Source organism: Lycorma delicatula, chromosome 1, assembly GCF_047948215.1.
Source record: "Lycorma delicatula isolate Av1 chromosome 1, ASM4794821v1, whole genome shotgun sequence".
NCBI lineage: Eukaryota > Metazoa > Arthropoda > Insecta > Hemiptera > Fulgoridae > Lycorma > Lycorma delicatula.
In genome coordinates, this window is record NC_134455.1 from 24,252,590 (window position 1) to 24,269,717 (window position 17,128).

The following is a 17,128-nucleotide window of genomic DNA, read 5'->3' on the forward strand; positions in this document are numbered from 1 at the left end:
TTAATGAGGATGTCTATCATCATGGCAGTAATAGCAACAAGCCACTTGAAACATAAAAATTAGTCAAGTAAAAAATTTTGAAACATAAAAACAATTTTTTCAGTCACTATTCACATGACTTGACATTTTTCACATATTTAATGGAAGTAAACACAAATCAATGTCCAAATACTTCTGTAAAATTAAGATTAACTGAGGTGTTCAACTAAGAGTGGACTAGTCCAAAATTTGAATAATTTAAGATCGGTTTTTTCTTTTCTATCTTGGCAGTCATTTTCTAAAGCAATTATCAGTTTGTTTGTCAACACAGTGGATGAGAGTTATTATCATCACTTACTCTAATCAATAAATACTTTACACTCACCGTAATGTCAAATAGAAAAATTTTATTCTTATAAAAATTAGTCTTTATCTATAATATATCACAAATGAAAGAAAATAGAAGTATCATCTAATTTTCTTAACACCTATTTGTTTATATGAAAATTAAAATAACCACCAATCAATATAAAAGACACAAAAAATTTCCTCCAGTAGTTCTTTCACTCCAGTTAATAGTTCAGCTGAATGCTAAAAGAACAGGCCAACACAAATATATATGTACATAAGAACATATATCTTCTGGAAATTTTCTGCGATGGTTTTAACATTTTATGGACTCAGGGGATGATAAAATGTCAACATTCCCAAAACATCTGACATCAGAATTTTAGACTGATCGATACTTTCCCTTTACACTACAGTTGCTGTATAGAAGCAACAGACCTAGCAAGGAAAAAAAAATACTTACAAAATACATATATGAATAAAATATTAAAAATTAATAAATAATACAGTGAGTCATTTCATACATCATTAAAATTAAATGCCTCTCTAACAGATATCATTATATTGAATAGCGTTTCTTTTAATCATTAAATTGGCCAGCATATATATATATATAAAATATATATATATTTGTATATAAAATAATATTTCCACTTACCAACAATTTTTAATGGAAATGAGCGCTTTCGGAGTCACTTCTCCATCTTCAGGGACTGTATGAAGTTATTATTGATTTAATTTTCATGTAAATAATTTTTTATGTATAATTATAATTAATTGAAGTAAAAATTATTATCTTCATAATAGTCGATTGTCAAATAATAAAATAAGTTATACATTAATGAAAATGTAACATCATGTCAGTAAATATTTATGACTATTACTATAGTAGAGAATAAGAATCAGCGATTTATCAATTGTTATAGATGTGTAACTAATTTATTGTGATAAGTGTTGCTAAGTTATAATTTTAAATGTTTTTCACAGCCTGTTTGAAACATCACAGACACTGTTTTGGGCAGTTTTTGGTCTAGTTGATTTAGATAACTTTGAATTGGCAGGCATAAAAAGTTTCACTAGATTTTGGGGAATGTTGATGTTCGGGTCGTACTCTGTCATTAACATTGTAATATTACTAAATCTTCTTATCGCCATGATGAATCATTCTTATCAGCTTATTTCGGTAAGTGGAATAATAAATTGTTGTAAATATTTTTTATTTACCAGCAACATTTACTTAGAATAATGATTAGTTATAAAGAAAGCATGGTTCTATAGAATGGTAGAAGAATAGTCTCAGAGGAAGATTTTGAGTTTAAGATGAGGTAAGATGTAAAAAGTGAAATATCAGATGTGGAGCTACTGAGAAACAGATTGGGAAATGGAAGGTAATGTTAGAGCTGGAGGAAAGACCACATGTGCTAACTGTAACAGCGGTGGCTTGGTGACAGAAACAACATTTCCACCACAGTTCTCCTTCATCTCTCTCCAAGAAAGTTTTATGAAAATATCATTACATATACATTGTTCCATCTAGTAGCTTACATTATCTCATGAACTCACAAGCAAAGGAATAACATATCAACTTAAAAGTGAACCTTAATTCACTCAGATAGAAAATGTAAAATGCAAAAATTGTTTATGTAAAATTTGTCTTTACTGATAGAAAAGTAGTAGTAAAAGCAACAAGGAAATTGTTAATTAAAAAAATATATTCAATTTAAATAAAAATAAGTAGATGATGCAGTTGAGTTTTAATAAAATACTTTTAGGAAGAAAGTTGTGTACTAGCCTTATTATAAAGTTCTATTACAGTACGAATACATTGGTTTACCTTTTAACAGTTACTCTTACTACAAAAAACTCTGTACTATTCAACTGTGTGCTACTCTTCACAGTATTCTACACTGAATACTGTGAAGAGTATTCTACACTGAATACTGTGAAGAGTATTCTACACTGAATACAGTATTCTACACTGAATACTGTGATATTTTTTTGCTCTAATGAGCAAAAAAATGGAATTAATGTGTATTTTTATATACGTTTTTAAGTACAAACTGACCCACTTTACCCTAATTATGTTCCAAGAAGTTTTTTATAGAATTATTAAGTTTATTTACATAACAATCATAAACATTAAACAAGTTGTTAGCATAAATATTATACTAAAGTTCTTCAATCAATGTAATTCTGTTTAAAATAAAACCTAAGACTTATTACTGAGATATAGATATGTATAATTTTTTGTCAAAATGGTAAAACAAAAAGCATACCCAATTTAAGTATACAGTTATAACGGAGTAAAAAAGGGCATATCAATTCAAACAATTTTTTCTTTCTTTCTATTTTCATGTACTAAAATGGTTTCCATTTACGATTAAAATTGCTTTTCAATGAGATCATTAATTTATTTTTTTAATAAAGGAAAGAACTGATGTAGAGTGGAAGTTTGCAAGAAGTCAATTATGGATCAGTTACTTTGAAGAAGGCGCCACAGTTCCTCCTCCATTTAACATAATACCAACACCAAAAAGCCTTTGGTATTTTCTTCAATGGTTACAAAAGAAACTTTGTGGACAGTCAAGAGCTGCAAAAAAAGAACATATGAGAACAATACGTGTAAGTATATTTCACAAGTAGGTAACTAATAATTAAGCACTGAATTGAAATATTAAGAATTGTTTCCTAATTTGTCAGATATTTTTTAAGAAGATTAATCTATAAAATCTGCATGGTAAGCAGTCAAATACTGAATTATTTTTTAATGATTCTTTTCTAACAGTATTTTTCATTCAATTTAATTCATAGCATTTACCAATAAACAATTTATCATTCTAGCTAAAATTAAACTTATATTATGTGTATTTTTATTATCAATGAAGCAAAATAATATGTTAGTGTATTAAATATAGAGGTCACACTAGATCTGTAATTGCTGTCACAAGTCTCTCTCTCACTCCCCCCTCTCTCTCTCTCTCTCTCTCTCTCTCTCTCTCTCTCTCTCTCTCTCTCTCTCTCTCTCTCTCTCTCTCTCTGTGTGTGTGTGTGTGTGTGTGTGTGTGTGTGTGTGTGTGTGTGTGTGTGTGTGTGTGTGTGTGTGTGTGTGTACGTACATTCTCATAAAACTTGAATACATCTGGTTGTGAAGTCACTGTATCATTATAAAACTGGAGTTGAAAGTAAACGAGATTAAAAGGAAGAAACACTTTAAATTTTTCCAAGTAAAATTATCATAAATTCATTATGAAAATAAGAATGACAAGGTACATTGCAGTCTTCAGAACCTAAATTCTGTAAAATAATATTCAGAGAGTAGTGTATTGGAAGTAAAAGAATATAGAAATAAAAATGAAATCCCTAAGTCAAAGCATTCTTTAATGAAGCATTGAAGTTAAACCTGTTGTGATTTTTCTTTTTATTGGTATTCTATTAACATTAACTTGATAATTACCATACATTGTTTCCTCCTAAAATAAATAAAAAATTGATGACCATAGATAGTTGAAGGAAAGGAAGTGTATCAAAAATATCAGATTTGCTCATATTGACATATAATAATTATACATTATATAGATCACAGCAGGAACGAGTAGATGTGGTAGTCCATGGATTAATAAACAAGAATTTCCTCAGAAGTTGCCTGGACAAGTCAAGGGAAATTGTGGTAAAATCTTGATCAGAGCAGTGTTACAAAATATATATTTAATCATAAATAAAACAGAACTGATATATATATATATTTAACTTAGAAAAAACAATTCTTTTGTTATTGTATTTGCCCAATTCCCCTCTGTACTAATATCTCATAGACAAAAGTATAAAAACCAATTACCACCAAGAGAACAGAATTCAATAATGCTTCTTACCACTACTGTATGTATGGCTAGTCACATAATAAAAAAATCTTAATTTTATGTTTTTTTATATTTATGACTAGATATTTTTATATGTTATAATTTTAATGGTTTGAATTTAATGTGTGATTTCAAAGAAAAAGTTTACTCAGCTTTGTCAATTCATCACTTTTGTGCCAAAAATCTGATGACTGTCAAGCCCTCTGCTCGCCAGACCTGGCCCCTTAGGATTTTTTCTTATTTTCAGAATTAAAATCGGTGATGAAAGGATGCTGTTTTGAGACTATTGATGACACGCAAATTCGTCACAGACCTTAAAGGTCATTTCAAATGAATCTGTCCAGGACTGCTTAGCCAAGTGGAAACACCGCAGGGAAAAGTGTGTGAATAGGGGCGGTGGGGGGGGAGTACTTTAAAGGTGACAAGGACCAGTAACCTGTAAAATTAATAATCCTACCCTACTAAAGAGCATTTGTATGTGTGTCTGTTTGTGTGTACGTCTCCCTTAGCTAAGAACATGCTTACATGATTGAACCCATCAAAAATCATATGATTCTTTTTTTTCTTAAATGTTTATAAACAATAAGTAAGAAGAAACAGCACCAACAAATAAGACAAAAAAAAAGAACATGCTAACATGATTGAACACACTGCCCATCAAAGATCAAAAGATTTTTTCTTAAATGTTTACAAACAATAAATAACAACAGTAATAAAAATTATAAAATAAATTAATAAATTTTACTACCGTAATTCATTCATTCGATATCATAGTAAATCTTAAAACACAACTATTTTCTATAGAAATAAATCAATACTGAAAATACTATCGATTATCCATTTTTATTTTATTTTTTTTAACCTTCAGAACCACCATAAGTATTACTTCAGAGGATGAGATGAATGAAAATTTTTGTAGGGTGTGAAAATGCCATGCTGACCGGGGGATTTGAACCCGATTATCCATTTAGATTAGCTTATTTTAACTTAGATTAACTTATTTCCTAATGAGGAAGGGTGCTTAACTGAACAATGACAAACCCTTTTTCACTTTTCCTTGATCAATTTTCATCATTCAAAAAAAAAAAACATTTTTACTCAAGAGGTAATCAATTTTGGACACCTAATAATAGCATTCTGAGACGCCACCTGTCAGGGCAACCCACTCAGAGGGCCTAACTGTGAAGGCATGCCATAGGCACGCCCTGCAGCAAGAAAAGATTAAAAAAATAAACTTTGTTTATTTTCTGAACAGACCCTGTATGAACTGAAAACCCCAATTCTTTAAGTATTTGTTAAGGTAATGAATATAATATATTATTATCAAAAACCTTGACTTTAAGCTTGTTTAATTTCTTGTTTTATTATAAAATTTTCACATAATATTTTGTCTTTTTAATAGGTAAATAATTTTTAAGGGTTTTTTATATTAATAATTGCATATTTAGATGTTATTTTTTATTCCAAACACGTCTTCTTAAATTTAATTTTGTGTATTAAGTTTAAAAGATTCAAATGCAATTTATAGAATTTCAATATAGTTTTTGAAATTCAAATAATTCATTGACATAGTGACCACTGTGACAATTAAACTCAAAAAACAAGAACTTAACCACAAACAGTTGTGTGGTTGTTAGGGTTTATGTTTCTAAATTTTTAAGTTTTTATTACTTGTACAATTATGGAGAAACTGATGATGCGTCATCCTATGAAAGTCGACTATTAGTATTAGTTTTTTAGGTTTATATCTTACTGTGTTTGGTGGTTAAGTTTATATATATATATTTATTTAGTAAAAAAATACAGAAAATTTTAATGAAAATTATTTAAGCACATATTAGTATTAGTATCTGTTAAACAAAAGTACAGAAAATGAAATTTATTTTATTATTTAAAAATAAGCAATATGGCTTACGGCTTAAGGCAATTGTAAATGTTTCATTGGTAAAATATTCATTAATTTACTTTCCAAGAGGGCAGAAATTTCAAAAAATTAAGTGAAAATCTACTCTTTATACTCAAAATACAAGTTTTAACTTCTTGAGTATCAATTAGAAACAAAAATGTTGACTCATCAATGAAAAAAATATTGAATTATCTATTTTGAAACAGGTTAACATTATGTTGATTTAAATGCAGACAAAAAAATAATAATAAAATTCCATTGCTATATGAGTAAGAGATAGAGTGGAAGAAGAATTTTTTATATTTTCAGTGGAGTTATTTTACTAATTTTATGGAAAATTTTGTTATAATTTTTAACAATATCTCACATAGTTTTATTTTTAAAATTGGAATCAGAAATAAGTTAGAAGACAATGCTTTTTATGACTAAAACCATTGAGTAATTTTTTTTTAAATGTTTAAAAACTTTTGAAATCAATAGAAAATAAAATTTCAACTTCTTAGAGATTATTTGGGGTAGAAAATGATATAATTCTTTTGACTAGGACAAATTGTGTGACACAAAATTAATCTTTTCAAGAATATATATGATTATTTTTAATTTTATCAAAAAGGCTGAACAACAAATTGAGTATCCAACTTTTTCTCATAGTTTTATTAAGAGCTTCATCAAATTTGAAATCTTTTAGCTTGTAGACCATTGACCTCTGTATCAACCATCTAATGTTCTGAAAGACATGCAAAATCTGAACAGAATCAGAATAGAGAAATATATCAACTTCATTTTTATTCCTTAGACATTAAATGGGAAATTTTAACATTGGTGTAATTATTGTTTTTAGACTAAGAAGAATGTGCGACAAGTTAAGAAGGTTAGAATCATTTTGACTGGAGATGTCATGAATAGTATTATTAGAACTTTTTTCATTTTTTTTTTATTTGAGTTAGTATAATGATTGATCTTTTTAATTAAAATAGTTTGCATTGTTATGGGAGGTATGTGAATAATTTATGAGAGATGTAGTTTCAGAGACAGAGATTAGATTCCCAATTTTTTTACAGAAAGTCCTTCTGGGGATTTAATGGAACAATAAGACATTACACCAATATAACTTCTTACATCATTGTTCTTTTAGGTCATTTTAAGTCCATTTCCTAGTTAAAACTTCAAAGATTATCTCTTCGTAATTCCTCTCGTAGTAAAATTCTTATCTTTGCCTCACTGCCAGGAAGCTGGATCAATATCGTACCTCTGGCATTTACATTACCAATGATGACTGTGTGATTATCAGGAGAAAAATCCTAAGCAAGAACTTCTGCTATCTGGAATCTCGTGGTCTCAGGACAAGAACCTGAATGTATTGACCAGTCAGGGAACTCACGCAGAAGTGATCCATTAACTCAAACCCAGACAATATAACATTTATTTTAGACAAACCACTTATATGATGATGACAAGCAGAAGGATTTGATGGTGCATAGTAGCTCTTCACTGTCTTTTCTTCCGCTTAATGACAGTAGCTTGTAATCATCCAATCTAAGCCTCCTTGCTACCCATCATTTAAGAGACTAAGATCAGAACATCTGCTTTCAGATCAATAACTCTGAATTAAATCCTTTATTATTAATAGCTCTAAAACACAAAACAAATTTTAAATGAAATAAATAAACTTAACATTAAATGGAAAAACTAAAATACTTTTAACTGAAATAAAAATTATCACTAGTGATAAAAAAATTTTTAAATGTAAAATACTAATAGCCATTTTAAAAACTAAAAAATGCTAATATTTTTAGATAAATTTTCATAATTAACTAATAATAAAACAAAAATAAAAATAAAATATTTCAAAACTTTATTCAACATTAAAACAAGTATAAACTTAAACTATTAACTCTTGTAAATCTTAATATTAATTTATATAAACACTGAAAATATATGAACAAACTAAGTTAAAACTGCTTGTTCTCTGGTAGGCAGACATGCCTATATCATTCAGTGTCATGAATAATAGAATATTTCTGAGCTAGAAAAACTTCTGATTTTCCATAAATTAAAATATTCAGCATAAAACTTTTCTAACTGTTGTATCCTCAACTGAATACACTTTTCACAACAGAAATGACATTTTTTTTCTTTAGACCATTTGCTAGTCTTTCTTATACTTGTGAAAAATACTAAGCATCTGAGTTATAAGTAACATAGAATTAATTTCTGTTAGAGTAATGATGTTCATTATACTGTGACTTACTGTGATTAAAAAAGTAAGGATCTTACATTTAAATGAGAATATCACCAGCATTTTGTTGAACCAATATGGTATGCTGAATTGCAACAATAGGCTTGGTAAACAAGGCAATGTGAAACCTCAACACTTCTCTCTCTTCCTTGTAAGAATGTTTGTTAAACTTGAAAATGGTTATCCCATTTCCAGAAATGTCTTTTGTCGGTGAGGTTACTTCAACCATATGGTTATGGCACCTGACATATAATTGTGGTTTGTTTACTATCTGGTACATCAAACTGCAAAAAAAGAAGACAATTACAAATTGTAGACTTAAGAATGATTAATAATAAATATATATATATACTTTTTTTAAGAAATTGAAATTCATTTTAAAATAAGGAACAATATCAGCAATAGATTAATAATACTGAAGTTAAAATTCATGAACTTGAATTGTCAAATTAACATCTATTACCAGAGAAACTAATTTAATTAAAGAAACTGAAATAAATAAAAATTTAAAAAAAAATAAAGCTAATTATAAACTAAATTTGTTACAGTTAAATAAAAAGTTAATTTACTTGAATTAGAAATATGCCAACCATGTTTTCTGTTATTCAATTTTTTTAGTTGATTGGAGTTGTGAATAGTTAGTGTCAATGGCTACTACAGGTGGGAGCATATGTTTTTAATACATGGTAGAGTGGAGGAAATCTAAAAAAAAAAACATTTGATAATCTCTAGTACTTAACTAAATCAAGTCTTTTTGTTCATTAAACAACAAGTGTTTCATTTATTTATGTTTCTTAATGTTTCAACTTATCTAGACAACATGATCAATAATTAAAATACTTAACGGTTAAGAAATAACTATTTCGTACTATGAAATAACATTTGCTATTATTATATTTGAGTATTAAAATTAATATTTAAAAAATGGTAAGATATTTTGAAAATAGTATTTTTCTAGGCTGATGCTGGCATACATCTTCAATAGTCTTCCTCTGGATCTGCCTTTGAACCAAGGTATTTTTACATTAAAGATCTATAAAACATCAGTATCCTGGTGAAATTAAATTTTTAAATCTGTTCAATGGAATTACAATAACAGAACCACAACAGTACTAAAAAGTAATTTTAAAATTTGTTTCCTGTTTATTAAATCGTTTAAACTGCAACATAAATTATTATTACAAGCAAAAAATAAGTTTTATTTCAAAATTATATCAAACAATAAAAATTATAGAAAGTTTTCTGGTAATACAAAAAACAAAACAGAAATTTTATCCGACCAAAAATAAAATCCAAATACTGAAAAAAATTACAGATTACAAATCAGTTAAATTCATACAACTAATGCATCACTGCTTAGAGATACTTTAATGTTTATAAGAATATTAAACATTTTTGAACCAAAAAAAAAAAAAATAACACTAAGAAATCTGTTGTAAAGTAAAATTCTTTATTTTAATACACATATGGCAATAAAAAATTCCATCTTATCGGTCCAAGAAAGACCTTAGTAAGAATCTAGTGACAAAAAAAGGATCTTGTTTTTTGGAATATGTAAAGTAGGATCTTCAATCAGCATGACGTTAACATATGTTAGTCTAAATAACATGCATGATGGTGTAAGTAATATTATTACATTGTACGTGTAATGTCAGGTTAATTTAAAAAATAGTAGTAGTTTTCACGATCCATTATAACATTAATAAACTTCACTGTTAGTTCTATTTCTTCTTTAATGGGAAAGGGTAAAATAAATTTTTCAGTGCAATATTAGATTACTTTACAGGCTATGTCAGTTTGAATCTTACATGTTAATATTAGATTCAAACTAAAGGTATTGATACAAAAAGGTATCAATACCTTTTTATATTATACATACTTAAAATAAATTTTTTTTACAACAGACCACTCAACAATCTAAAAACAGGTTTTGTGATAGTTTTGGTTATTCCTATCCATATTTATGCCAATGAAACAATGTACATTAATAATTTTTTATCCAGTACTTAACCCATTTCACTTGTCAGCATGCCAATAAATGAAACGAGAAGAAATTAATACATAAAATAGTCATTTCTCAAAATCCAGTTATAATACATATATTATTGGTATATTGTTATATTCTTAACAATACCAGTATCTTTTAGTATTTAGCATAATAACGAGATGAAAACCTCATGTTCAATAGCACAAAACTTCACATCTGATTGAATTAGTGTGAATGGTATTTTTAGATTTAAATATTTTAAAAAATATTAACAATTAGGAATTTATACATTAAAAGATTGTTGCAATAAAAATATGCATGAAATTAGATGTAAGTAAATGATATAAAGCACACATTTATCAACAAAAGCATGTATTCATAACTAGTGGTTCATATGACAACAACCACAGCTAAAATATTGACAAACTTGATTATTACATGAAAGATAATAGTTATTAGTAGAAAAAATTATATAGTTAAAAAAAAATTGTTTATGGTTAGGTAACATAATGAAGCTATTACAGGTATTTAATTGTATATTATTACAATTAATTATAATATTTGTAATGGCAATAAACTAATTGGACTTGTTTTGCTCCTTTTCCTTTCCTTTACCGTCCTTAAAATGACATAATTAATCTTTTGTAATTGATTTCATAACCGATATCAAACTTTAAAAAACTTATAACTTCAAATATTATTCAAAATTCCTATTCCTTGCCACCTGACCACCCTCTATTCTCTTTCAGAGAAAGGTTAAACAGGCAAGTGAAAGGGATTTCAGATATCAGGTAAGGAAGAATAATTTAAGCATACATAATTAATGTTAGTTATTACATAAATTACATATCTTTTGGTGTTCGTTCTAACGCAGTATATTTTTTTTTAATTTCATTACATATTATAGCACTGAAACTATAATCTAGTTTTTTCTTTACTTTCGAATGAATGTGTGAAGCATGTTTTAAATGGTGTTTGATATATACTGAAATAAAAAATACTCTCAGTTCTGGCATGTAAAATACATCTTATATATATATATATATATGAATTAAAATGCATTTGCAACTGTTGAAGAGCATTGTTTCCTATCCTTGGGGATTGCACAAAAAAGTAGTGCTCCCTACACAAAAAAGATGCATATAAGTACAGCCTATTCGTGTTCCTAATCAATCGATATCAGTTCTATTTATTATAAATGTTTCTTTTTCTGTTTATGAGTGATCTGTCACAAAAGAATGAAATGCATATAATTCAAAAACACCTGCATGGCTGCACCAAAATATTTAAAACAGGAAGACTGCAACAATACTTATTTTATAGAATTAGCAGAACAGTAATAGTTACAGTTTAGAGTGATCAATTAGAATATTAAAATAGCTCAGAAAAAAACAATGTCATCATTGATTTCAAATGCCAAGATCAATAAATTAAATATTTTTACATCCAAAAGAGGGTTGTAAGTACTGTCATATGGTTTGAATATCATTGTGAAATCCACCAGGTCATTACTAATTTAAATCTGACTAATTTTAATCATTTTGAATCATTAGTGACTTAGAGATAAGTGAGGTAACCTTTTAATTTTATGGATTTTGCAGAGATTTATGAATAGGCATTACTTTTGTTTAGCCTAACTGCTTTTAGATTTATCGCAATTTAGTCAAAATACTGTACTCAAATCTATATACCAGCTTAAAATAACCTAATATTAAAATATGAGTAACCTTGAAAAAGCTACAACTTGTAATTCAATTCCATACTGTGTAGCATACTGTGAATTGGCATATTTTTTTATTATCATTGTTAAAATAATTTTGTTAAAGTCTGTTTTCTTTACAAGCAGTTTCTCAAACTAATTTGTTAGGATTTTAAATGTTTATTACTTTAAGGTTTGCTTACCGATTTTGTTTCTATTATTAACATCCATTTTAAATTACACTGATAACAATCTTCACTTATAAAATATAAAACATACATAATTATCTAAATAATCATAAAATATTTTATACTAAAAATAAAGCTTTCTACATAGATAATTAATTTTTTAGTTAACTTATTGAACAATTCTTTCTTTATATATTTTATCTTTTACTGCCTAAACTGTGTCAAATATTTTTTTTTATATTTGAATAATTACAAACCCCTTTTTAAAAGATACTTATAATGTATTAAGACATGTTATAGTATTAAGTATAATGATTTAATGTTGTTAACGACTATCAGACTGTATTAAAAAATATGTTTGGTATTAGATATTATGCCTTTGCTTCTTTTAAAGAAAATGTTTTTGTGGCTGTTAAATTTTATTCATTTATAGTTAATTAGTTTAATATAACAATAAGTTTTTCTTTTGACATGAAATGAATTTTCAGAAGTTGTCAAGTTCCAAGGCGGCTAATTTGCTCTTGCTTCAAGAATATAGTATAATGTGTATACTATTCTACAAATATATTCACACAGATTCTATATGCCACCATACTTCAGAGTTTTACTTGCTGGAACAAAAGTTTTGCTTATGCAGAACTGAGATATAAGAATGGGCGTGGGAAAATTAAACAAGCTAAATAGATTAAATACATTTTAATTTTTACATATTACATGGAATAAAAAAGATATGAAAAACATACATATAAGGATATGCTGAAAATGTATTATGGGCTAGAGAAAAATTATTACTATTTTTTTACATTTTTTGAAAATTATTTTAAACATCCTAATTAAAGTAAACAAGTTAACAGAACATATAATTTATATAATATATTACTGCTACCTGTATATGGTTATTAGTTATAGTGTGCTGTATATAATTTTTTAACTGTAGTTGAGGACCATTTAGAAATTGGCAAGGTTTTTTAGAGATCTTTATATTTTTAATAAAAAGACTGGTAATAAAGTATGAACAGCAAAAGTATTATCATGAGGTTATTATAACATACATCATTTCATAAATACTGTCTTTGAGGAAAATATATAACTATTGATAAAAAAAGAACTGTGTTTTCAAAATGTTTAAGATACTTCATGTCTAACATGTCCCATAAAATAATAGCAGGGCTTTAAATGGTTATAGCTTCAACACAAACTATTGTAGAGAGCTGTACTGTATGTTAAATGAAAGAGAAACACTTAAAAATTTAGGTGTGCAAATGTTAGCGCATGTCCAATGTTTCCAGTACACGTGCATGTTAGTCACCATGTTTGGTGACTAACATCTTCCTGGATATGTTAGAAGCATATACAGCACCTCAAATACCAGAGAATTCCATTTTCCAGTTAGACGGAGCTCCTCCATATTTTGCCATAATCATGGAGGATTTTCTTAAAGAAACATCCTCAGCAATGGATAGAATGAGAAAGGTGGATTGCCTGGCCCCCACGGTTTACAGATCTTACCCTCATGAATTTCTATTTTTGGGTTTATGTAAAAACATAGGTGTATTGCATTCAAGTTTGAAATTTGGACCATTTAAAAGAAAAAATCATTGAAGCTGTTTCTTCTATCACTCCAGATGTTCTCTGCAATGTATGGCAAAAGACTGAATATCTTCTTGACATTTGCAGAGCAACTAAAGGAGCACACATCGAAATCTACTGAACAGGTAAAAATTTGAAGTGTTTCTCTTTCATTTAACATATAGTTCATCTCTCTACAGTGCTTTGTTTCAAAGCTATTACCATTTAAAACCCCACTATACTAAGCGAACTGAGGGGTTAGGTGGAATGGGCAAGTAGGATTTGTTGTACTATCTAACGAAATGACATCATCAAATAACTAATAACATGACACATATGTGTACAATTTACGTAAGATGCAAACACAACAGACTAGTACAATACAATGACTAGTATACTAGACACAACAGTTGCCACGAGGCAAACTTTCAGCTCTCATATTGTATTATTTTATGATCACTATATATACATATACTTATGCACCCTTGCCAACAATAAAACTGCAGGTTTATATGCAAACTTCTTCAGCATAATATAAAGAAATAGAAAATAGATATGAATAAAAATATTATTTTATTTTAACCCAATATGCAAATTTAATAATAAAAGTGATTGGAATATCCCTTGATATATTTCATTGTATGGTGGTTAAAAGGATGATGATGGAAATTATGGAGTATGTGGTAAGTCAAAAAAATAAAAGAGTGCTAGCCAGTGATAACTTAATATAAAGTATACTAATATTTATACAATAAGTAAAAGATGAAGCCTAGCTTTAAAATCACATACCACATCTGTACAAATTAATAAAAGTATTATTCATTGCTTTGTTTTATTATGAATATTATCATATAATTTATCATTGCACTATACTTACTACTAAGGAAAAAACTAGCTTACATTTTCCACATTTTTCAAATATTGCAGATTACAGTTGAGAAGAAAATGTAGGATATTCAAATTACAACAATCAAAAGTCATTTAGAGAAGATATTTCACCTTTTGAGTATTATAGGAAAGTTTCAACCATGTAGAACAATGAGTTCTTTTAAATTCAGCAATTTAAAAAAATATTTATTTTGTTCACTAATTCCAGACTCTTGCAAAATAGTTTAAGTCATATTTATTGTAAACATGAAGATTCTTCTGCAACCATGAATGTATTATTGAGAGAAATGATGTATAATTTTCAAGAAGAAGAGTTAGATTGTGCAAATGTACAGTCCTATTTCTGTGGTATACTAGAAAATAGACACCCGTTAGGTAAACATTTATTATACAAATAAATTTTTCAAAATTTAAATCATAGTATCCACTCTTTTCAGTGACTATAAATATCATTATTAAAATGATTCACCTAATTGTTCAGTCCTATGTATAATTTGTGAATAGAAAAACAATAACACAACAATCCATCAAAATGCTTAATAAATATTCTTAAAGATTTAAATAATTACATATATAAAGAAATTTACATACATAATGTTGCATTAATGTGTATGTTTGTGTTTGCCCATAGTTGTCAAATTATACTTAATATATATATTTAAACTTGAAAATAATTTTAGTTAATATTAAGCATGAAGAAAATTACACATAATTTTGTTCTACAGTTGTCATTTTGATGTAGATTTGAAACAGTTGATCAGATGGCTATTAAATTGAATTGTAATTACCAAAATCATTTATATAAGGAAATTTACAATATTTTTTGTAGTATAATATTTATGTAACACAAATACTGCACTGTTTTAAAACAAAATTAGATTGGGATTAATGAGTTTTTACAACAAGAAAGTTCTTTCAAGTTAATTTGATTTTCTTACTCAAATAAAACAGTTATTGGGATTTTTTTTATTTTCATATTTATATAGAATACTAAAACCAATGCATACTTCCAATTTAGCAATTTAAATTTAGTGTTGAGTAATATCAAATAACCCTCTATAAAAAAAATTGTAAATGTTATGAACCAATATGAACATTTTTTACATCTTAATATATAAATAAGATTTATTGAATATTAATTAAATTTGTTTAAATTAGAGTAATTTTTAATCTTTTTTAGACTATAATGCGAAACTTGGTACGTCGGTATGTAACAGTGGAGCAAAGAAAAGCAGAAAATGAAGGAGTTACAGAAGATGATGTAAATGAAATAAAACAAGATATTTCTGCATTCCGATGTGAATTGATTGAAATTCTAAAAAAACTCTGGTATGAATACATCAACAGCTGCTGGAGCTGGGCCAGGTATATATCTAAAAATGAATGTGTGTTTATTCCGTACATGTTACTACATCATTCATCAGATTGGGATGAAACTTTAGTGAATTGTGCGCATGCCCACAAAGGTTTCTGAATTAGTTTGGACCCACTTGCATATTGCAACCCACGTGCACCGTAACTGCACTGCAACAAAACGTATATTGCAGGGGTATTCCATTTTAATTCAATAAATGATCAGTGCATCACTATTTTTTATTTTGATGATATTTGGTATATGATAACTACCCATCTTGTAGTAGCCAAAATATACTTTATTATATTTTCAAAAAAAATTTTTCTTGAGTAATAAACTTTTTTCTAACTCGCCAACAGGTAAAAACAGCTATTTTCGTCACTTTTTTCATGAGCTGTACTATTCTTATTTTACATCGTGCAGCGGATAAAAATCTTTTTTGGAAATAGTAAGAATGGAACTTCATCTCAGTGTACTCAAAATTCATTTTGTTATATAACCCAATCTTGTAATGTTTACTTAAGTTACGTTTATAAATTGTTGTTTTTTTTTCAAATTTTGGGCCCAAAATAAATAATGAAGGATAACAGGCCCTTACCCTAAATAATAATTAGGGTAACGGCCTATTTTTCACCCTTTAACTCTTAGGTACTAGTAGAATTATAATAAAAGTAAATTGGACTGTTACCAAGTGTTCTTCATTAAAAAAAATGGCTGCCACATTGTAAGATTTTGAAAATTTTCATTTTTGGGGCCCAAAAACCACATTTGGGAATGGGTAGTATTTTCATTATGGGTTTGGTTTTATGTTGCTCCTGTATTTATAATTTTATAGAAACTTTCAGCCAGCTGTTCTCATGCACTAATTTCCTTCTTATTTTCCCATAATTATGTATTTGAAAACCTTAATATGTAAATGAATTCACAATCTCTACATTTCTTTCTTCTATTTTTATTCTACTTTCCTTATATAATGTTACTTTGCTTGACAGTTATTTGTGTTTCCACATCTTATTATTTTATCTCACTTACTGATCTAATCCTAGACCTGTTGTTCACTATTTCCTATATGTCAGTTTATTTGCTTTCTGAGCAAATTCTAAATGAACAATCA

At 27.5% G+C, this 17,128-nt stretch overlaps 1 pseudogene; it reads left to right on the plus strand.

The window, feature by feature from the left end:
* LOC142317444 (transient receptor potential-gamma protein-like) overlaps nt 1–17,128 on the plus strand; it is a 46,900-nt pseudogene that overhangs the window by 27,851 nt on the left and 1,921 nt on the right.